The sequence below is a fragment of the Anopheles funestus genome, chromosome 2RL (genome assembly GCF_943734845.2).
Source record: "Anopheles funestus chromosome 2RL, idAnoFuneDA-416_04, whole genome shotgun sequence".
In the NCBI taxonomy this organism is placed as follows: Eukaryota; Metazoa; Arthropoda; class Insecta; order Diptera; family Culicidae; genus Anopheles; species Anopheles funestus.
In genome coordinates this window covers 3,068,254-3,092,319 of record NC_064598.1, presented here as the reverse complement: position 1 = coordinate 3,092,319, position 24,066 = coordinate 3,068,254, and the positions used below count along the sequence as shown (strand labels likewise).

The 24,066-nt window shown below is 41.8% G+C and overlaps 1 protein-coding gene and 1 non-coding gene across 7 annotated transcripts in view; both read left to right on the top strand.

Moving 5' to 3' along the window:
- The window catches only part of LOC125762566 (protein winged eye), a 286,165-nt gene that overhangs the window by 83,313 nt on the left and 178,786 nt on the right, over window positions 1–24,066 (top strand). The gene's annotated exons all lie outside the window — the stretch shown is intronic.
- On the top strand, window positions 16,114–16,185 carry Trnap-cgg (transfer RNA proline (anticodon CGG)). The gene has a single exon. It is a non-coding gene; the product is annotated as a tRNA-Pro (tRNA).

Genomic DNA, 24,066 nt, shown 5'->3' with positions numbered 1-24,066 from the left:
CTGGGTTAAGTTTCAAATTAAACTTCCGAAGTTTTACGAACACCTCCTCTAAATTTTTTAGATGATGTCTTATTGAACATCCTAATACGATGATATCATCTATGTATAGGAATGCGCATTCCGGAGATAGTCCACTCAGTGCTATTGTCATCATCCTTTGGAAACTATTTGGCGAAATATTTAGTCCAAAGGGTAATCGGTTAAATTCAAAATGACCATTATCGGTGGAAAATGCTGTATATTTCTTTGATTTTGTGTCAATTTCAATCTGATGAAAACCTGACATTAAATCAAGCGTGGAAAAAAATTTTGCTCTACCAAGTTGGTCTAAAATGTCGTCAATTCTTGGTAATGGGAACTTGTCTGCCGAAATCTTTTTATTTAGTTGTCTGAAGTCGACAACCAACCGCCATTTTTTTTCATTGGTTGTTGATTTTTTGGGCACCAACAATATTGGAGAATTATAAGGCGATATTGACGGTTGAATTATTTTATCATTCAGCATTTTCTCTACTTGTCGATTAATTTCGGATTTATGTGCCTGGGGGGTTCTGTAGTTTTTAATGTAGGTCGGTACATTATCATTTAAATTTATTACCTGTTTGTAAAAGTTATTGTGCGTGAGGGTATCGCCTTTTAGCGCAAAAATATCATTGTATTTTGCACATAGTTCGGTCAAACCTTGCTGGTAATCACCCGGTATGCGATCTAGTTTCAATTCAGAGAAAAGTTTTGCCTCCCGATTTGTTTTATTAATTGAGTCGAACGTATAGATATCGTAATTTTTAAGGGGAACTAGAGACTTAGGAAATTTTTTGTCAACAAATGCGTAATTTTCTGTTGTATTGATAAATTTTACTATTTTGCAACTATTGTTCATAATAGAATTTGCACAAAAAACTCCTGGGACGATCTCGTCGGAGATTAGCAAATGATCTTCTGTCAATTTGTCTGTATCGACATGCTTTATTACCTCACATCGTGGTGGTAGAATAAATTTGCCTTCTATATTGTCTTCAATTGGAATATAAACCTTATCAGAGTTGAAATATCCTGACAGTAACCAAGTGTCATAATTAATTGTGCACCGGTATTTACGCAAGAAATCACGTCCTAATATACCATCGGTTGGAATTGGAAACGTTGAATCCATGACTTGGAATTTATGTTTTATTGTTAAATTATTTGGAAGAACTATTTCCGTTGAAAGTGATCCTATGGTTTTTACTGGTAACGTATTTATTCCAGTAAAAGATAAAATTTCATCTGTATTGATAATAGATGATAATTGATTTATACTATTGGATTTTACGAGCGAAAGCTCGGCCCCTGTGTCTACTAATAGAGTACATTTGTGGTTGTAGAGTCCTAGTTGCACTTGGATGAAATTTGTACAGCTAGTGTTGATATTGAAACAATTTTTAACAACATCTGGTTGGTTATTGGTTATTGTTGTTCGGGTGTTTGTGACGATTCGGTGCCCCCAACTGTTATTTGCTGGGGGACCTGCCCGTTTTCCGTCTGAGCATAGAGCAGATTGGCTCTACCTTGACTCATAGCTCTTCCTTGGAAATTATTCCACAAACGTCCACGTTGGTTTGAATAACCTCTATTCCTTCCTCTTACATTACGGTCTTCATAGTTGTTGTTGTGATAATTTCGCTGTACATTGGGCCGACGGTAATTATAGCTTCCCCGTCCTCGTCCTCTATTGAACAAACTGAAGACTTGGGCAGGTTGCTCACTCTGTAACTCGTTCACTTTCTGTATTGCCTTTTGTATAGAATCGAAATCATTTGCTTTTAAAATGATTCTCGTTTCTGTGTTGGGTGCAGCGTTAATTAATGCGTCTACTCCCGCTTTGGTTGCCATTTTAGATGCTTGGCCTGGTGGGATTTGGCTGTCAATATACAGCGAAGTCAGCTTTTGAGTAAGGGCCTCTACTTCATTACAGAATTTTTGTTGATCTCCTTTGTTCTTTGTAGATTTTAATTTTGCTACCAAAGATTCTGGAGTTTCCAAACTTTTGCAAGCCTGTTTTACTGCTGTCGCTAAATCCGCAAGATTTTGTGGATTAGATGATAAAGCAAATCGTGCTCTACCATTTAATCTAGTTTTGACGAATTTGATAGCAGTAGCAATGTGCTGCTGCGGAGTTATATCCTGAAGTAGACTGACAGAATCTAAGAACGAATCTAATCCTTCCGGGGAACCGTCGTAACTCTGTACTAACGATGTTGCTGTTTTTATGTCAAATGGGGTCTCTGTTGGGGGTGACATGGTTACCGTATTACGTTTTTCTATGTATTGCTCTTCTTGTAATTTACGAGAAATAATTTCTTTGATTTGGAAGTTTGTTTCACGGGAAAGTTTGATGAGAAAGTCTAAATGATTTCTAGGTATATCTTTTTCGTTAGTTATTAGTTGTCTTTCAATTTCTTCAAAAAGTTTTATAGAATAATTTAATTTTGCTTCTAGTGTTTCGGGTCGGAATCTCTTATATATCGATTTTTTAAGGTTGTTTAAAATTTTAACGAGTGTTTGAACGTCATCTTCGATTATTTCTAACATTTGTTAATGATTAGTTTAGGGCTCACGTGCAATATTCATAGAAAGGGTCCTTGTTGTGGTTGTCCGATAGTTGAACAGCTGCTTGTCCGTTCATTCCGCCGCGTTGCTATCACAGGGTCAGGTTCAGGGTCTCCTTCACTGGTCACTTTTATACTTTGCTGGATGGCTGGAACTGAAACTGCACTTCAGGGTGTTCTTCACTCGTCACTTTCATCCTTTGCTGGATGGCTTGAACCGGAACTGCACTTCAGGATTTTAGAATAAAAATGTACGGTTGTCTTCTTCACTTGTCACTATCATCTTTTGCTGGATGGCTGGAACCGAAACTGCACTTCAGGGTCTGCGATTCACTATCTCATTAAAAGATTCACTATCTCAGATTTCTCTGAGGTCTGCCACGGTTCTTGCTGCTTTAATAGCTTGACGCTTGCTATTTTCTTTGTACATTCTGTACAATGTAATTGCCAGATGTATGGCCACTATTGCGAGAATGATTAAAATTTTGTTCTCGTGATCATGGTGCAATTCTTCATGCACATCCAGTTGATTCAGGATTTGCACCTGCGGATCGCCCGAATTTTGTAAAACTTTCGACTGCTTTTTACCCATCGATAATATTGTGTCGATCTTGGGTCTGTAGTGCGTTTTGTGGGGACTCACTAAAGCTAAGTCTCACTAGGGATTGATCCTCTCAACACTGGCCGTTCACTTTATCACTTTTGTTACACTGTCACGGTCGCCATGTGGTAACCATCCATATAGCTTGTGATATTAAATAACGAATCGTAGTCGTTGAAGTGTAGGCTTCTAATTGATGATCGAATTTATTGTTTTCGCTTATTTATAACCTAACTAAGTGTTGCGCAACATAGCGTCATGTTGCGCCCTGAGTGAGGTGCCTGGAGACAGCGGTGATTGCAATAATCGATACGCAAGCAAAACACCTAGCGTGCGAATTGTCGACTTGCAATTCGGTGTTCATCGGCAACTTGATCGGTCTGCGGCTATCGTGAGAACGAGTCGATCGATGCGTCCATCGATCAGCTCGCAGGTCAACGTTTAGAGCAACCGCGTTCAAGGTTGCTTACATGTGTGATGGGAACGAGTCGTTTGTTTTTCGGAGGCTGGACATTCTTGAACGGAAAAATCCTACCATAATTATTGTTGGGTTCGAGTCCTTCAACCGACGACCATTCGGCGCAACGTAAATGTTTATTCAACGATTGAAATCTTCCCTAAAATATGCCAAAGTTCGTCCCATTTCCCATATTGTGTTTCGTCTAATTTAGCCCACGAAGAAGCTCTCAATTATCTTTGGTTGAGTTTTGGATAGTACCGAGCACTCTCACTGTGAAAGTTTAATACTTTTACCACCCTAAGTGCTTCAGAAGAGGAAATATCTGGAAAGAATCTCATTCGTATAATGCAGTTTCAATCGTTATAAGGATGAAGGGTGTTGCCATGGAAGGGATGTTATCCTCAAGTTCTTACCATCACAATGAAACCGCAAAAAGGATCGTTCTTTAATAATTCTTTTCAAGAACTAATACCATAGTAAAAGATTATATATGTATAAGGGAACCAAATTTTTTCTTCCTATATGTAGTTGAGGTAATATTCTTGTGATTATTTATGTGTTCTTAAAAATCAGATCTAGTTTTATTGCTGCGAAAAAGCTTAATTAGTTATATGGAAACCTTTTTTTATTTTAGCACAGGAAAAAATAATCCACTGTGATTTCTCAATCCCAAACATCAATCTATCGCTCTTTAATTCTTTTATAGCATAAATATTGTTTGAATCGTTTTAAATTTATACCAAATTGAAATTTTTATAGTATAAGTACCTTTAAGATCAGTCGCTAGAATTCAAGTACAACCATTCCACCGTTTATCGTTTGTATCGAAAGGCTCGTCTATAATCACTTGCAGTGCTACCACCAACGCAACGACATCATCAAAGAGACGGGAACCATTCACCATCGCAACGATCAAGGTAACCTGGCGCTGGGGAATAGATTATCCTACCCAGCGTACCAGCAAAGCCGACTGGTTCGATTTGTGGACATTTTGCTGCAGGACATTGTTGACGCTTGGCTAGGGATGTTGCGTTGGATCTGCCGACCAGCGCTTACTTTTGGGTCGGTAGCGTGAAATTAAAGAACAACATTATTCGTACGCGTACGAATCGCTGAACTTGATGACCGGTGCGTGTGTTCCAGCGCGGGATGGTTGTTGGAGATTGAAGGAGAAAGGAGGGAGATTATTCCATCATGCCATCGATGTCCATCGTTACCGGGATCAGTATCTTCTTCGGGCCATCGTTCGCTTGTAAGCAGTTATTGCAGGAACTCTTTGGAGCTGGAATGAAATTTGATTTGACTGCGTCGACGTTATTGACATGATCGGACTCGTATGCGATGCTGTAACATTGTTCGGATGGCCGCAAGGGATGTTTCAACTCCATCGTACTTCGTCACACGTTACATTGTTGCTGAAGGAATATTCTTCAAGCTTTAATCCTGTGTCTAATATTCACTTAGGTTTTTGCTCTCTGATTGAACTGAGAAAGGTAGAAGTTCAAACCAATTATATGATTAGTTGTTTGAATTTATTATTAGTCATATTACGTGTCAAGATAATCAAGCGTTTCTTTGAGCTTATAGATAAATTCTGAAACTAGAACTTTTACCCAATGGTTAATTGTGGAATCGATAGTGTTAATAGTACATATTCGACACCACTAATTGCCAGTCGATCATCAGCTTATTCCAGTAGATTGTTGAGTATCTCATTACGCGTAATCAGCGAGACCATCTCAAACCCTTGCAAAAGCTTGCGACTTTTTCACAAGAAGCTTGTCAGCTTCTGTTACAACGGTAAGAAAACATTCCAGAGCTGAACTTTTCTTCCCCAGCGAAACATTCACTGTTCGCCATATTTCCAGTTCCTGGGGTTTTTATGCCCGCACCAGCTCACCCCGTTTGTCAGCAATTACCGGTGACGCAGTTCACTCTTACTAAAGCGGTCGTACAGAGTGTCTATCGTGTACCCGTGTTTACCTTTTTGCAACGCGCACAAACAGCTTGAGCACAAATCCTAATTCCTGTGGTTAAATTGTTGTCTGTTTTCTTCGTCCTGTCACACAGCGCCGGTATCGTGAGCGTAGCGGTTCTGGCAAGTGTTTTTAACCGCTTTGCCGTTCAACCATTAGCGATGTTGCAGCACTCATTTTCCAGCTCAGTTCGTCGCAAGCAGTGGTGGCATCGTGTGGTTAGAGGACCAGGATTCCTGGATGAACTAGTGACCAGGTACTTTTGTGCTGGTGGCAGAAGCATCAGTTCGCTGGTGCTTTTCCGGTGTGAATCTTCTGTAGCGATCACTTTGTAACAAGTTTCGCATAATAGTGCAACCATCATGTCATGGGGGGTCATGGTATGGCACAGTGAGTTTGGTTGAGTTGAGAACCAGATGCTTGTATCGTACCAGTTATCTGGCGCTTGACGCTATGTTCGGACCTGGTGGTGGAAACAAACACGCGTCAAAGTAAGTGACGGTTTGTGACTCGCTTGAATTGTGAAGATTGCTGTTTTGAAGTTCTCCGGCGTGCTGGTTCACCTAACTTCAAACAACGGACGCGGAACGTTTAATTTAAAAATGTTGTAAGAAAAACTAGCAGAATAGCTTCAGCCATATTAGCTAAGTTCCAACATCTGTTACATTTTTTTAAGTTTTAAAACAAAACTTTTATACACATGCTAATGAAGCCGAGTACTAGGTCCAACATAATACCCTTTAGCAAACTTGATTAGACACCATTGAATTGCCAGAACGACCTATAATCTGATCACGTATTAGCCTAACTCAATCGTCTTGTACTCCGTGGGAATCAAGCTATTCTTATCTTGCATTTTATTTCTTTCTTGGCACAGCAGCCATGCACAACCATGCTCAAAAGCGGCCAAATGCTTGCAGTTGGAAACGGGAGTAAAAAAACAGCAGCAGAAATATTTGTGTGCAAATTTTGCTTCCACCCCATTTTGTATGCAGAATCCGTAGCTCATCTAAATGTTTATTTTAACGCTGCAAAGTGAAGCGATAAAGCTCATAAGACATATAAATAGTTGAAAAAGGAAAAGCTAGATGATAAGCATATTATTATTTGCCGCACGCTTGCCTTACGAACGGTTTTATTGTAGGGAAAGTGATAAGAAAATAATGAATAAATAATCGACTAGAAGGTACGTGCTTGGTTGTAGTAATCTTTATCTAACAGTGATGAGTAGTTTGTGATACAACGTGTTAGAGTCCCAGCAATGGTTTAGTTTTGAATTACGTTATTGGTTCGTTTTTGTGTTGGAAATGCAATAAGGGTACCATATTTGCTGTAATGAAAGTCAACATTAAATAAAACGCTAAGTTTCGACGAGGAAAACATATTTGTAATTAAATTATGCATGATTATTCAATTGCAAATTAGACGACAATTTTCCCTAAACTCTGAACGTTTAATTTGCAAATCAAAAATGCACCCTATTACCCAATTGACGTCAACAACGGGCCCATTGTTATCTGTTTCCCCGTTGGTCTGCACACAGGCCGAGTGTGTTACAATAGTGTTTCCAACAGGCCGATTACCAGCACGAAGCGCAGTGTCAATAATACCTTCTTTCCTGGGAGCTACAGTGTTGGTGTTCGTTTTATTTATCAACTTGCGGTACAAGAATGGAAAATATCAATATTTGCACTCGAAACATTTATTCAAAAACCCTCGCTGCTGCTGACAAACGGCGCCTAGCGGCGTAAAAACATATCCGGAAAATTCTCCCGGTGAAGCGAACGCTTTTCCAACAGGTAACGCAATGGTTGATAGTAAGAACTAGCGTTGTAATGCTTTCCAGCAAATGGGAAATATCGAGCGAGACTTTTTGGGAACAATGGTTCACCAGGCGAGGTAACGAGCTGATTCTATTGTGACATTTATGCCACTGACATTTACTCCCCTATCTTTCTCTCTCTCTCTCTCTCTCTCTTGTTCCCTTTTCCCGACGAGTTGGTTTTGTGTTTTTCCCTTTCTAGGTGGAACGAGCGAAATATGCAGCGTTCGAGCTCGTTTTGTACGTTTAGGCGGTGGAATTATTTCTATTTGCCTTAGGTATTAGTTTCATTTCCCCAACCAAAGCCCATCGGACGCCTTTGGCTGGAATTCGTATGGCATTCGTTCGTTTCTTCAAACCCGTAGGCTAATCCGCCCAAGTAGAGCCCAATGTGGCAGAGCTACATCGAAATCTGGTCTGAGATTGAAAAATATAGCTACGTTCCTAGCCAAGACTGCTACTTCTCCACGCTAGAGCACGAGCATGAGCATGTGCAGTGTTTACGGTAGTAATCAAAATAAAAACGCAAACAAGCTTCACTGAACTGCCATCGTTACGTTCCGGTCCGTTCTTGACGTGGGTGACAGTTTTGTGAAAGAAAACTTGAATAAACTCCACACGCTCGCAACCGTCATGATGAGAACAAGAATGCTGTCCGTTGAGTAGGGCTGCGATCTTGCCATATGGATTTGTGGTAAATTTCTCATTTTCCAAGTACCATGTCTTCATGGAGAATTCTCGTACTGGCTGAACATAAGGATTCAGTTGTTGGTTTTTCATTTCACAACCCAAAAGGTCTTCAGCCTTTGCTTCCAAAGGTTATATCATGAACAGCGAAGCATCGGTAAGGCTGGAACTGGACCTTGTTGTCAGAAAGATTTGATTTAGAGCCTTCAATAATTAGATCTTCGTTGTGCTTGTTACTCACTATAACATCTCCAAAATTATTCTAATGAATAATTGAAGTTATCTGTTCTAATAAAATATCAAAAATAACTCTCTTCATAGTGATGAAATTGTTTTTCAAAAATTAATATTGATAAAAAAATCGTATGTTACACTTATTACCAAAGATTCGACCAGTGTTATTGTAGCCTCCAACACTAGAAACCGAATACTAGCCAAAAAAGAATGGGCTGTTTTCTTCCCATTTCTATTCTTACAAATCTATACGAACCAAGGGTTGGAGGGAGAAGCGGTATAGGTTCACTACGCAAAAGCAATTCACTGTATCGCCGAGGGAATACATCGTCAGGGACCGAGCGTAACTTGTCGAAGTAAAACAAACACAAACTCCAGTAACTGCCAGAAGATTGCAATTTCCTTTATCCTGGTGCTTATTCTTTTCTCTAGCCTAAGCCCTTCCCTAGCATAGAATATAATTAATGAATCTTCTGATGAATCTACTTCGCGCCTGAAGGGTATCCTTATGTCCTACTAGCAAAGCATTCCCCTATATCTGAGCTCCAAATATTCGAATCCAGCGAGAAGGAAGATTATATCGAGAATGGGAGTGTATCAGCTTCCAGCAGAGTCCCCGAGGCTTACTCCTTGCCAACGAGAGCAGCAGCTCGCTAGCAATAAATCTGATTTGTTAGTCCACCCTGCCAATGATCTTTACTGCAGCCGAGAGCATTTTTCTCTGACCCTCTGAGGTGGTATTCACAGTCCCATTTCCCACAACAAATTGAAACGTAGCAACAGGCTACGTTGTAGGTGTCACGCTTACGACTCAATACATAAATACTTTCTCTTTCTGTAGACGCACATTGTCGGTGCATGTATTGAGGCATGAACCCTGCAAACCCTTTCACACAAAACCACTTTAATTAGGGGCATCCAAGCTGAATAATTAAAAAATTATCTTATCCATCACCAAACTTTAGCTCTGTTTTCGTCGGCTGATTTTCTATCTCCAAATGAAAAAGTACAAACCGTGTTCCAACAGCGAATGTTGCGCAGCTTTATGCGAACAGCTTTACACCATCAGCGAACCAGTACGGCCTCAGGTGAAAATGTTTCACGCCACACGGCAGAAACAGGATGGGATTGCACGCGAAAACATCCACGAGTCAAAAGAATAACAAATGAAATGAGCGAAAGAAAAGGATTAGCAGCTGTGACTACACAGACCACGCTCGCTGGGTACGCTGGGCCGTACTGAGGATTTTTTTTATAAACTTCCTCGGTGTTTAAAATAATAAGAGTACAAGTATAGCGAAATGGGATTCATCCTTTTTATTTTTTTTTTTGCTGTGTTCTAGGCGAACCTTTTAAGTGCTGAGTTTGTTGATTGCTGGTTGAAGAGGTAAGAGTGAAATAAAACCGTAAAGGTGAAAGTAATATGCACTCAATTAAACCGCATTTAACAGTCGTAAGAAGGGCCGTAGCGATGAAGCAGGTGTCAGCAAATCTCATTCAAATGAAAATGAAAGGTTTAGCAGTCAACAACAACAAAGATGTCTAAAAAAGGATTTAGAAAGCTTTGCGCAAGAGAAAGAGAGAGGTAGAACAACTTCCATTTTGGTACATAATTTATTTCTTTTACATGGTATTACTTGTATGAAATGATGAATAACATTATTGTTTTGACCAACAGGATAAGCGACCTCAAATTATTTCAAATAATTTAAGGCCACTGAATAACATAACATATTTTATGTATATTTATATTTCCGGTTTGCTGGCAAACGAATCCAATGTACTTGTGTTACATTAGAAATTAGTAGATTTTTTGTTCATCACCTAAATTAATTAGGTTAATTGAAATTGGCTCCTGTTCTACATAATCCCTAAAACAGTAACACGTTCATTTGCTCCCTATGTGCCCGCCGGTCGTATACCCCTTTCAGAACAGTTGAAATCGGCCGTAAATCTCTGCTAGATTGCCACCGGGGTCCTTCCTAAAGCAGGCTGGTGAGCATGAGCTGGAATATATTTCACGGGACTTCATGGCAATCACGATACGAATCAGATACCAAAGTTATCGTTTCAACCGATTTGCCTACTTTCCTGCTATCTTTCAGCGGTGGAATCCTTTTCCTTCCTGGCAAACGAATGTATCTTACTTTCTCACCTGATTAATTGTCCGTGACCGGGTTTGGAATGGGTTTGGAACGATCCGGGTAGGATGATGTCTGGGAACAGACGAACCGCCGTACCTGTGCGAATGATTTTATACCGGGGCGTCTGGAACATAGAACTCCTGAAGTACCGAAGAGTATGGGCTAGTTATCTGATGAAGGAAACTATTCTTCAACTGCTCATAGAATGTCTCATTGTTTTCCCTGGCATTGTGTGGAGTCGTTTCCTCGTCGGTTTTGCATTTGTGTGATTGGTTTAAATGATTATGTTTTCTATTTATTGTGAATGGACAACTTTTGTGGTTTGTCTTGGTAAATAAACCACAACCTGTAACTTCTGGGAGGTGTAAAACATTAAGAATATCTTTAAATGATTTTCTTTTAATCATTTTATGTTACTATATGCTTCTGCTTTATTAAATCCATAAGGCGTGTAATTAATTGGAATATTCCTCTAAAAGATACATGACATTTTCTACAAAGATATCTCTTTCTACTTTCATGTAGCTTAGCTCCCTGTCAGATTTCCTTTCAATTTATTCTTCATGCAAGTGGTAATACATCCATCCGAAACATTCTCTTCCTAATCTTCACTTTCGTACACCGCTAACGTGAGGAGAAAAATAAGAAAGAAAAAAAAAACAGTTGTATGATTTCCATTTTGTTTGCTCCATGCTTCAGGCACCTTTAAGCAAACCGTGGCAAACATGGTTCCCTCCCGGTGCGATGGGACAGAGATGCTCCTATTAATCTGTCAAATTATTCTTACACCCAGTGGATTTTCTGAAAGATGAAGCAACTTCTCGGTGAAGCAACAACGCTTCGCCATACAGTACCGAGGCATCTAGACTGGAAGCGTATCGGGGCTGGGGAACGGTAGATGAAAAACGTCAGGAAAGATGCTCCAGAGAACAATACTTCTTCCTCAGTTCGCTGGTACAGAGTGCTTTTCGGAAAATGCCGGGTTTTTCTTTCTCGTGACGTGCGCTAGACGCGTAAATAGAGGAACGACTGTGGCGTTCGAATATGCGAAGCTTTATCAATAACGCAATTGAAATAGGAATAGCGGTTCAGGAGGAGGTGGTTTTTGGAGAAAGAAAAACGCCTGATAGGACGCGATACAAGACAAAAAACAGTGTTTAAAAGAGGAGTAAATGAAACAGAACACGGAAAAAGGCACCGCTTGTTCTGTCGCTTTGCTTCTCTCCTCGGGTTCGCTCGGGTAACAAAAGGAAAACTTCTTGCCCTACCGTGAGCGTAGCCCAAGGCTGAAAGACCCAGGTCCTTTCCTGCTTCGCTTATGCCAAACTCCTGTCGAGCTGTCTTGTGCCGGAGATAAAGATGACATCGTCGAACAATGGAAAGTAAATTTATTTTCTTCTTCAGTCACTCATTGGCTTCTCCACACGCGCTCGAGAACTCCTCTGGTGCGAGATCCTGCGACCAGGACGGTAGAAGTTTGGGCAAGTCTCCCTTCCGTATTGCTGAGGCGTCTTGTGCAACCCAAAGTCCCCCATCCAAGTGCTTGGGGCCTTTCCGAACCGTGCAGTAATTCGGTGCGGCATTTAGCACGTTCCATGTTAGGACAGCACCGAGTGCTATACATCAGCTTATCCTTTATTTGAATGGTTGAACAGCTGTCAACATTGATAGCACCGGGACCAACCACCCGATAGCACGGATCGGACGGACTAGAATGAGTTACGCACGGTCTTGTAACGGTAATGTCGGTCTTGCCGGAAGGATCTGTTTCTTGCTATTGTTCCTGGCCGTCGAAGCGTGAGTGTGTGCATGTGAGGAGAGAGAGAATTCGGGCACGTACGTATCGAGATGCCCGAATTATTTACACATCATGAGAAGTTAATTGTGCTACACAGACCCGGTCAGAGATCCTAGTGCATTCATCATTGAAGCTAGTTCGCCTTATCAGTAGCCGAATACATTAAATGCTTTATTTTTTGTGGAGTACCTTTTAGCATGATACAGCATGTTTATGCTTGTTTGCTGGATTGTCACAAAACTTCCTCTACATGCACAGAGCGACAGTCTGCGTAGAGTACAACAAGCGGGCTTTATGTGTAACTTACAATGTTCGTTCCGCCGTATCAATGGCAGTGTGTTGAAGCTTTCTGCATTGTCTCGTCGATGTCCAGGATGCGTTGTATGAAAACTTGAACTGTTCAGCATAGTTACAGCTGGGACAAAAAATTCAATTCTCATCAATTTGCAAGTCCATCGACAAGAAATTTTGCCGCGGTTGGGTTTTGAATCGAACCGTGTCCTGTCACACCATGGTCAGTCGAACAGTCATTGAGAACCGTAGCGAAGCCCCATATATATGGACCGTCGTAAACGACGAAATGTCACACTTAATCCAACTATAAATCACCATTCCGCACCGTTCGCATGTTATTCACTGCTCTCCATGATGGCGGAAACGATAGTTTGCAAAGCATTCAGAAACTTCAGTTCCCCGCGGCGTCCGGACGTTTGGAACTTTGCTATTTTTTAACTGTTCTCTGTCGGTTACAGTTTCCCGCTTAGCATACACTATCGATGTCTGCAAGAAGCAGTAATTGCCCTGGAAGGATATTCCCCGATGCTCGCGGAAAAGTGTGGGCAGATTGTAAAATGTGCCATTTATCGCCTCCAGCAAACAGGGTAATGCTTTGTCAACGGGCGTTGGATGGAGGATGCAGTTCTTACACGCGAAATTTATGCTACACGCAGGGATCATTTTGATATAAATTTGTGCACCATTAAAAACTGCTTCAAAATGCATTAGGCGGCAAGTAAATCTCATCAGATTTATAGTTTTCGAAAGCTTAAACCGTACGTTTGTAAACGTCGCTAACAAAGGGGTAAAATCCTGAATGTTCGATTTGATACTATGTTTCTTATTTTAACAAGAATTAAAATATTGTGCATAACATAAAAAAAGAATTTATTTTAAAACTTGACAAGCTATTAGTTAAATTTGTTGTAAAATTGGAAAATTTGTTTGTAACAATTGAAATGCTTGTTTTTAAAACAAAACGCATGTTATTATCACGTCATTGTCACTGCCATCGGTTGACAAGTACGTACCTCCACCAATTGTGCCCATTAAATGTGTACTCATAAAAGCAATACAAAAATTCATACATCATTTTCACGACACATGAAGGAAACACGTTTCGTTAACATTTATATTGGTGATGCTAAATTTGAATACGGTTCCCCACCGGCAACCTTTGCGTCATTTCTAAATCATTCAGGGATTACTTTTCCCGGGATCCTTTTGCTGGGGCGAATTTCCTACCGTCTTACAATGGTCGGCCGAAACCAACAGTGGGAGACGGGTGCATGATTTATGAGTGGTTCAGTTTGGTTCATTAATCAATTCCGATAACACACATTTACATCGGCGAGACCAAATGGGAGCAATAACAAACGATTCCAACTGTGGGCGATCCTGGCGCGCGATCGCATGGCGAAAGGAGACATCCGTGAACGATGATGAAATACACAATCATTCGTTTATTATCCGTCATGCTTTCGTGGTCACGCATGGAAACCATGATTCTGAAGGGGGAGGGATTCAGATTGATACGATGTTTGCACAATCCGGAAGCGGATAGCTTCATCAGTTCCGCCGAGGTGTGGGCAGTTGGAGGTGGGTCGAATTCTTGATAAGACGACTTTTAGTGACTTTCGAGTGTAGTTTGAACATGATAAATTTATTTACCAGATGGTTTATTTGCATCCTTCTGTATGAAGTCATTTCAAGTAAGGTGGAATGATGAAAAATTTACTATTTTTCATACGTGCGAGAAATCAAAATTGCAAGTCTCTATAATATCAAATAAGAACACAAAAACACTTTTTCAACAGTTAAGTCTTCAGCGGATACACTTAGTAAATTACGACTTTTCCCTTTTCTCAAGGTCAAGAAAAGTAAAGTCTTGCAGTGTTGGTAAATGAAACGAACGAAACAGTAAATTAGTCAACTTATTTCCCTCCTAACCATTTTCCTTCCCCGCCCGTTAACCCCCTTAGGACACGCGAGACAACCAAGCGCGCCGAAAGCGAAAGGGAAATCGTTTTTCCATCAGGTCGAAATTTAATTAGACTACTGTTCGTCCTGCATGCAAACGAGGCAGCTCTAGAATAATGACTGGAACCGGTGGAAAACTTTCCGTGTTACGGTTTGTGTGGTTCAAGGTTGTAGTAGTAGTAGTAGTACTAGTAGTAGTAGTAGCCTAGATATACACCCAACGGCGCTGCATTGTTGCCCCGACTGGGAGGTGTTAAAGTTGCACGTTCCTGTCTTCAAGACACGGTTGCCTAACTTTTCTTTGCCAACTTTTGGGGCATAATTGTGTGCTGGGCGAGGAAAACAAAAGGTGAGTCATGAACGCTGTCGCCTTCATCGCGCACACCGCAAACCATGCCTTGCAGTAATGCCAAGCTGTTGCATTATTGGCCTTCAAATGGGCAGTAAAAATAGTCGGAAAATTTATGCCCAGCAATGGAACCGTCGGAACGAAGCAACACGGTAAGGGTACGATGGAAACACAAGGAAAATAATTTGAACGAAAGTTTTTCCATCCCGCGTCCGTTCGTTTGCTCTCTGGGCCGTGTTCGGCCAAAAAAAGAGCCACGCGTTCTGACGAGAGACAATTTGGACGATAAATTTGGAGCAAATTGCAGCTCCATGTTTTTTTCTTTTTTCGGGTATCAGGTTCGTTCTTCAGCAAGCCGATGCCCTTTGCCAGGCTTGCGTTGGTTTCCAATCTTGATACAGCACACCCGTTTGCCTCTCTTTCACGCGGCCTATCCAATTCTACCGGGAGTTCAAAAGCGGCAGGCCAGCATGCAAACAGTTTCATAAATTTTCCTTTGCCGTTAAATGGCCGGATGGAATGAAGTTGAAGGTGTTGGAGGTGGCTTGAAACCGTGGAGTGTGGCAGTGGCAGAGATTTTCTTTCGGCTTGTTCTTTTTTTTTGGAGCATGCACCATGGTGCGAAGGTATGGAGAAAATAACCAATAGAACTGTCGGAAACGGGAAAAAGGAAAAAAACATCGTCGGCATGTGCTTTGTGGTACAGAACGCAAGGACACAGAGAGCACGATGCACTACTAGAATGCTTTCCACCTGCTTTCCGAACGTTGGGCCGGAAAAGCGAGCAATCGGTTTTAAGTGATCGATAATGATGTTAAGACATATTTTATTATGCTTCGGTTCTGTTTAATGTTCCGCCATGCTTTCTCGTTCGAATTGTTCCTGGTATCTCACGCCAGTCGTTACTTTTTCGTACCGTCTTCTGTAAAGAGAGGCGTCACTGTTTCTCACTTCACTAACAACTTGTTTAGCTATAAATCCACATGATGAATGACATACTGGTTGAACTGTAGCATCAGAATGGGCAAACGAGAGTGCCTGGCAATTTAGATAAAAAACTTGTTACAAATTTTTGAACTAAGAATTTCGTTCCTCAGTATGGAGCGTTATTTCTATCGCCTTATCTGTTGTCCGCGGTTTGGATGATTAAAGGAGACTAGTAATTACTTCGCAAGTCGCCTGGAGTGAAAGTACTTGTGGCTCGTTGGTCTAGGGGTATGATTCTCGCTTCGGGTGCGAGAGGTCCCGGGTTCAATTCCCGGACGAGCCCGCTGAAAGTTAGTTGGTATATTTTACTATGTATTTTGTTAGACTTTCGTTAAATAAAAGCAGTGTCACACAAAACGGAAAGATTAAATTATTTTATTTTTAGTTCACTTGATTGCTTCTGTATGATGCCTTCGTTTCCCTTTGGCATGGAGACACTCGAGCGCAATAGCGTGATGGGAAAGAAACGAAAACGATAGAGTGCCGAGCGACAATCTGCTGAGTGTACAAACTACCAGGCGATCAGCAAAAATAGGAGGCAACCCCCGGTGGCCGAAGCATCCGGAATCGAGTGCGCCAAAACCCGCACGGTGCTCGATCTCATCAGCAATCACCACTCGCGCCGCTGCACGGAACTCGGTGCTCGGAACCGGCGGGGTAACTCGAGCCTTCGCAACCGCGTACTCTCCGTGCACCCGGGAACATCGGTAACCCGGCCGAGTGACCCACCGTCGTATGACGGAATACGTGAGTACACGTTTGCCGTGTGAGCAAATGGTGTTGATCACAGGAACCCACAGAACACACCATATGTGTCACCATCCTGCTAGGGGCCACCCTGAGTGAAACGGGCATCCGTAACGTGCGGTTTCTTCATCCACGTGTACTTCAGGAGGGCACTCAACGTGTATCGTCGAACTCTGGCTGGTACACTCTTCGCGACACGGCGCACTGTCCGCACTGTCCGCTTGTGGTAAGCATCCACCCACTTACCGAACAATCGGAGCAACTTTTTGGCGCGTAAATTCATCTCACCAAATGAGCGTTTGCAATGAATACATCGCCTTTCGAACGGAAATCTTGCCCCGTAAACCAACCCAAACTCTTCACGCTTCCGCAGCATAATGAGCGCTACGTGTTTGCTCACACTGACTTGGTGAAAAGTCTGAGCAGCATCTTTCGGTGACGGGGATTGAGACCGGAAGCGGAATGCGCAGTACCAGACAGCGGACATATCCACGAAGGAAGAAGTCTCATTTCCGTACCGGAAGTGACGGATTTTTCGCACTAACCCTAGCGAATAAAATGTCAACGTAATTGTCACTGGGAAGAAAATCCTTCGCAAAAGTTTGATATAAAAATTTATTGGTACCAGATTTTAGACGAATTGAACCGGTAGAGGCCACACATATCGTTCTGGCAGACTTGAAACGAGTTCGTATTAATTTAGCATTTCAATTCCACTTGACAATTCCGAGCACGCTAGAGAGCGCATATTAGAGCAATCGATGTTGATGTCACTTTTTGGAAATTTTGCCCGAAAACTTTACCCAAGCGAGTCACCAGATACGGAGCTGTACGACGATGGGAAAGCAAATGAATAGTGCAGTATACTGTTCTCGCCGGTTGATGGATAAAATCAAATGCAATCAATCATCGTTTCCCATACGCGTGATGGCGTGATTTTATTAATGTGCGATTGGAAAATGCTTACTAAAATGGCAAACGGTGTGACAAAATTGATACGGGATGGCGTCAGAGCGTAATAGACAGAAAGAAAGGTAAATTGATGAATACATTCAATGTGGCGTTCGTTTGATGCCAATTTCTTGCTAACAGTTGAACCTCGTTAGATCAGATTGGAATTCGCTTTCATTATAAAAGATTGCAAGGTCCTGGTGACAACAATCCAGTATGAAACAATTCTAATCTTTAAAGGCAAAGATTTCTCCAAGGTACTATGCTATGCTTCAAAGAAAGTCAGTCTTATCAGTATTTCTTTTTTAATTTTTTTTGTTTACTCATGGATACTTCAAAACTAGTTCTTCTCCATCTTTTTATTTTTTTTATTTTATTACATGATTACGGCTTTTGCCGTATTGTCAGCCACACACGGCTGAGGTAATTACAATTTTCGCAAAGCATTTCCTCCTTGTAATTTGCCTTATCCCGGGCATACTCGGTTGTGGATGTCTTTTGAGGTGGTTGTAGTTGTTGTTGGAGTTATTGTTGAGTGTAGAGTGTTAGTGTTAGTTCTTCTCCATCTCTTGGAATAATAAACATTTTCTGCGTCGCCAAAAACATGCTAAAATTATGAGTTTTACTGTGTCTCGGTTTGACAAAATGTTTAGGTTTGACAAAATAAAACGTGTTTCAACTGCCCGCTGGAGCCACACACGATGACAACACAAACGACTAAACCATAAAACGCAAAACTAACTCTATTGAAGGAACGCACATTGAACAACATAAAAAAAAACATTCACCAAGTCGGGGCCCCACAAGGAGTTTGAAAAGCTGCTGGAGCAGTCTATGAGAGACCTCCCACCTGGAATGGGTCATAACTGTCATACTTTCATCATTGTCCGTGACAGATGTTGTGCCGGCGTTTTTTCGAAAGCCTTATCGACTGCAAATGTCCTACCGCTTGTTGTCTGGTCTAGCCGTCTGGTGAAACGTTACTGAAAATTTTGAAACAACAGAAAAAGCAACTCCGAGTAAGGTGCAGATTCCAGTGCATTCAGTGCTGGTGCACCAGCTGCTGCATTGACGATGCACTTTTGGCATTCGCGAGGAGAAACGTTCGTGCTGTACGCTGTGGTGCATAGTCTCCATTGCATAAACAACGGCCAACGGTTATGGTGTGAAAAACGTGCAAACAAATAAAACTCTTCCACAGTGTTACACCTGAAGGGAGAAGAGACGAACCGTTTAAACAAGTCACCAATGAAGTCACGTGTGTGGTCCTGGAACTTTTGGAGGTTTTTTTTTTTTGCTTCTTCAAAATATCCGGTTTAGTTGCAACACAAACACGATAACGCTGAAAGGCGGGAAGTTAGCAGCTGTATATATGGCTTCCTAAAAATATCCTAACAGCAAGATAAGGAATCGGTTTCGGTTAGTTCTTTGTTTCCCCGTCCGGTAAGGTGCAAAAACATGTGTACGAACAACGCACAACACATAAAGTCTAACTTACATTTTCGGTTTTTCCGTTTCGGATTATCGGAGTGAAATGCAAGCCTCGTAACTGTCTTGTTTTAAGGTGTTTTTTTTTGGTTTAATTTCAAGAATGCATTTTTCGAACGCACTGCACCGTGTGTGGCAAACACTCAACACCTGGTCTTCTTCGTTCAGTTTTGTGGCACTCGGTGGGATTTCGAATGCGTTTGGCTTCGGTTCCGAGACATTCGCGCGAGTCCTCTTGGTGAGCGACCGACTCCCTCGCACGCCACTCATTGCGTTCGATGCGTGAGTGAGACGAACCGAATGGTCCAACATCATGTTCCGCAACAACATTCCGTACGCATTTAAAAGCGCGTTTTTTTACCTTCAGCAGCTCACCAACCCTTTGGCAGAGTTGATGGTGAGTTGAAAATCCAGAGCACCACTCTCTCACATCGTATGCAGCAGCTACGGCGCGGTCACTGTCGTGGGGTTCGCATGCTGTCGATAAAAGTTTGATTAATGTGTCGTGTACCGAATCGTTCACCGAACGTTGAGGAACATTCGGTGGAAGAACGTTGAAATGTATTCCGCACATCGTACCGTTGGGCTTTCCGCGTATCTGATTAACATTCATTTTGGGGCACAGAGCGAAAGAACGGTTCGCTCCACACGCTAACTACCGTCTGCCGGAGTTCCCCATCGGATGTGAAACGTGACACGTGCGATGCATAGCAAACACACGCGAGACTTTCATTGTTGGAGAGAAATTATCGGCTATCGAATTCGAAACCTTTTTGGCAAACCTTACACCGGGACACACGCACTTTTTTCCCTCGCTTTGTTGTACTTTTCCATGACCTCTATCTTTAACATTTTTTTTATGTTGCTTCCGTAACACCGGCTTGGGCAGAGAGAACTGTCAAAGATCGCGAAATATGTATACGGAAATTGATTCCCATGCGCGTCGTTGTATACCCCGGGACCCCGTAGAGGTCCGTTTACGTGCTCGCCCGGCCGAGTGTGTCTACGTACGAACGTTTCCGGTGAGATTTCATTCGGCCGTTTCTGTAACCGTGGTGGGTTTGGTGTGAAATATTCACGAGCCGATAACGACACTGAATTGAAAATGTACGACAACTCACGTCAGTACGGAGGGTTGGAAAAGAAAAGCACAGAAATGCAAATCGAAACCGGCAAGACGCGTTGGTGGAAGCGTAATGTTTTTATTACGTTTCTTTGTTTTAAAGATAGCGTTATCATTTCACATGCACGGGAAAAATGTGGTGGGCAGATGTGTTTTTGATTTTATTCTTTGTTCCGTATGAGAGTAAAGGGTAGACAGAAAGAAACAACAACAATACTGTTAGAAAGTAACGAGGTGAAGACAGCAAGCTTTCAGGCTTGAGTTCAATTTTATTCACGAAATAATGTTTATATTATAAACGAAAAATTGTGTGAAAATTGATAGCAAGCACAGGGTCTGAATTGAAATTTATTTTCTTCACTTGTATTGCTTCAAGACCTTAAATTTTTTACATTAAAGAATATTTTTTCTTTACGTACGTTCCCGCTAAATACGAGCAAACATTTAGTGTCGAGTACGCACGCATTAAAGCCATCTTACTTGGAATGCCGAATGGTTTCTCGTAATGTAATCAATATTCCGTTCGCAACAGTGAATCAATCAATCAATAATCGATAGACAAAATAGTCATTAATTTTGCAAAGTCAAAGTGCGTCTCTATGCAGGGAAAGGGGATGGTACGTCGGCCACACGCTGAAACGCACCAAACGAACTTCAAATATTTAAACCACCCCCCGGCGAGGGGGTTTTGCTCTTTGCCGTCACGCATTCGTGCGTGACACGCGAACCAAATGTTTTCCACAAACAGTGCGAATGCAGATACATTGCCCTACCAACGTAATGAAGTTAAAGCAAATTATTTACATTGCCTTAAAACACAGACACAACGTCGTCCACGAGAATGGTTTCTGTACAAAATTTATTTGCTTTCGCTTTTTTTCAAAATTCACCGTTAAAACGAAATGCAAGTCTCGAGTATTTGTACACAGTGGTAGAGTAGGAGTCGAGCGACATTTTTCTATCCACTAATACCGATCCTTCAAATATGGCGTATTCGGATATTTTGCGACGTGTGCTAGCTGCTTGCGATGGAACCGTCTGCTGCTGGAATTGGATATTATTTAAAGCACTTTCAAAGGGAAAATTTTAATCCGACTCAACTCCGGACGACGGGCGACAGACTGCGCCCGATCCGATTGAATGGTGGCCGACCGATCAGAATTGGCTTCCTTCCATAGCCGTTGGCGATGGTGGCAAATTAACAGTTACTTCCGTATGCATCGCTGGCCGGACACACACATCGGTCGGCAATTCGTTCAGCTGCATCGAGCCGTTCGATTAGCCGCATTTGCATTTTCAAGTCCGCGTCCGCGTCCACGGCAAATGTTGTTTAGCAATCTGGACACCACGCAGACGAACGCAAAACGGGACCGACCGGCGAACGTGTTGAGGTGATGATGAGGTTGAAGTTTTCTTGCTGCAGCTTAAAAAAGGCAGCTCGAACCCTGTCCGATCTCGAAACAATTCTTCGCCCTCGACTGGGCACGCCGAACGTTCGGTTCGGACTTAACGCATCGGTGCCAATTCTCACAAAAACCCTTCATTCCATTCGATCCTCCCCCCGGGGTCGGTTCTGTCTGGCTGGACGGTGGATTGATTGAATTTGACGTTTTCCCGCTGCATTCGAATGCTGTTGGTTGGTTGTGTGAGTGGTGTCTGTCAAGGGGACGGAGTATGGACCAGGGTTCCGTTCTGCAGCCAGTCGTCAGGCACTCAGGTTTGCATAATTCCTTCCCGGTCGAGTTTAGTTTAGCATCTTTCGCCCTACACACAGAAACCCGTCGTCCATTCTATCACGGCAACTATGTTGATAAAAGTTGCCCAGTTTGGCTAAGTTGGCCACGGGATTGACGGGACGGAATTGAAATTGAAACGCCATGTCCCGATATACGATGGCCGTGACTTGGGATCGAAATGCACGCACAACAAGTAATGCTAAGGCAAAACTGGCGAGCCAACGAGAAAGGATGGTATTCCGTTTTAATGCACACAATTGGCAGTGCTGGAAAATTTGATCGACATTCCTTAATTAGGCAGGCTCGACGAAGAGAGGTTACCGAGTGCAAATGTTGCAAAACATGTTGGAAATGTGAAGAAATGATTTCTACAGCATAGTCGCATAATTTAATCGTCGAATCAAAAGGCTTTAAATGCATACACTCGTATAAAGAGGAAAGAAATATTTGTATATACGTTTCATTAAAATAAAATATAGAATTTTGGAAAATAGAATGGATCAAAAAACATTTTTATATATTTTTTTTGTAAATGCCCCATGCTCTTTGTTTACCTGGCAGATCGAGAATTGCTTCAAAAAATCGATCAAAAGTTGAACGATGTTAAAAAATTAGTTTAATTGACAAACAGTTTCGTAATCGATCGTTTTCATTAGAATAAAACAGAAATATGATATGTGCTCCCAAAACAAAGTTGCGATATGTTTGTAGCATACCGAAAACAAAAAACTGTACTGTACACACACAAACTAATTTGTGCATAAAATGTATGAAAAAAATATTCACCGTGACGAAGTGATGTTGGTTTTCATCGGATCGGACTTTTTTTAGCGTTGGCAGTTCCTTTCATCAAACGTTGATATTCTGTGTCTCTTTATGTGCGCGTTTTCTGTTTTGATACTTTCACCCCGTTTTCGATTGGCTTTATTTATCCGCAAAAAAGAGGTACGTATCCAAACAGTGGTCATGTGGCTCGGCTTGTTTTACGACGGTATCCGTTTTGTTTTTCCCATTGGTTTCCACTGTTTGTTGCACACATCATCTCGACCTCAGTCACGGTGCACCTTGCACGCTCTTGTATGGGAGAACTCGTTCTCGATCGATGGTGTCACATCTGTTCCCCGGGGCATGCAGGCACTCCAAATTCACGTCTCGCTTCATTGAAGATATATGCTTTTGTTTATTTTTTTTTTCATTCCCGACGAGAATAAAGAATTGAAGTTAGTTGCTGCAGAGAGTACTGTAAGGGTGAACGATTTGATATTAGCTGGAAATAGCACGGCAAGAACAGCAACTTCCGGCTATATCGGTGACATGCATTTTTGGGTTGCAAGAACTAGTGATGGGTAAATCTTCAATTTTCCCGGAGTCGGAGTCTCCGACTCTGAGACATTCCGGAGTAACTACGGAGTAATTACTACGGAATAAACTTCCCGAACTTCACGGAGTGATTGCTCCAGAGATACTCCGAAGTAACTCCGGAGTGATTGCTCCAGAGATATTCCAGATTAACTCCGGAGTAACTCCGAAGTTTACTCCGGAGTTTTTACTCCAGATTCAACTCCGGAGTGCACTGCGTCATCAGTTGCAGGGTACTCTGGATTACTCCGGAGTCAACTGCTGATTTAACTTCGGATTCAAACCCGAAATATCTGTCGATTCGGGATAATTTCCACATTATTGCTAACAAAAAAAGGGTTTGCTCTGTAACACAAATTCTATTTTTCATTTTTATAATTCATACCAAATTTCAATTTTACTCCTTAGCTTTAATTCCGTAATTATTACACGTTGGATTGATAGTTATGTTGTACGAACACAATTTGTGTTAGCTTGCTTCCTCTCCCAACCGATTTCTCTTCTCCGTTAACATTTGGCCTGTTTTTGAAAATACCCTTTCGCAAGGGACAGAGGTAACTCTGGAATAACCCGGTGTAACTTGCAAGTACACTCCGGAGTTATATCAAGGATTGGTGTTAAGAAAAATTGAAACAGGAACACATCATTCTCAAAAATACTTTTTGATCTGCCATACGATCTGATCGGAATTATTTCTTGTAGAAATGCCTTGGAAATGAGAATGTCCCAGGCCTTTAAAAAAAGTTAAGCGATTATTGAT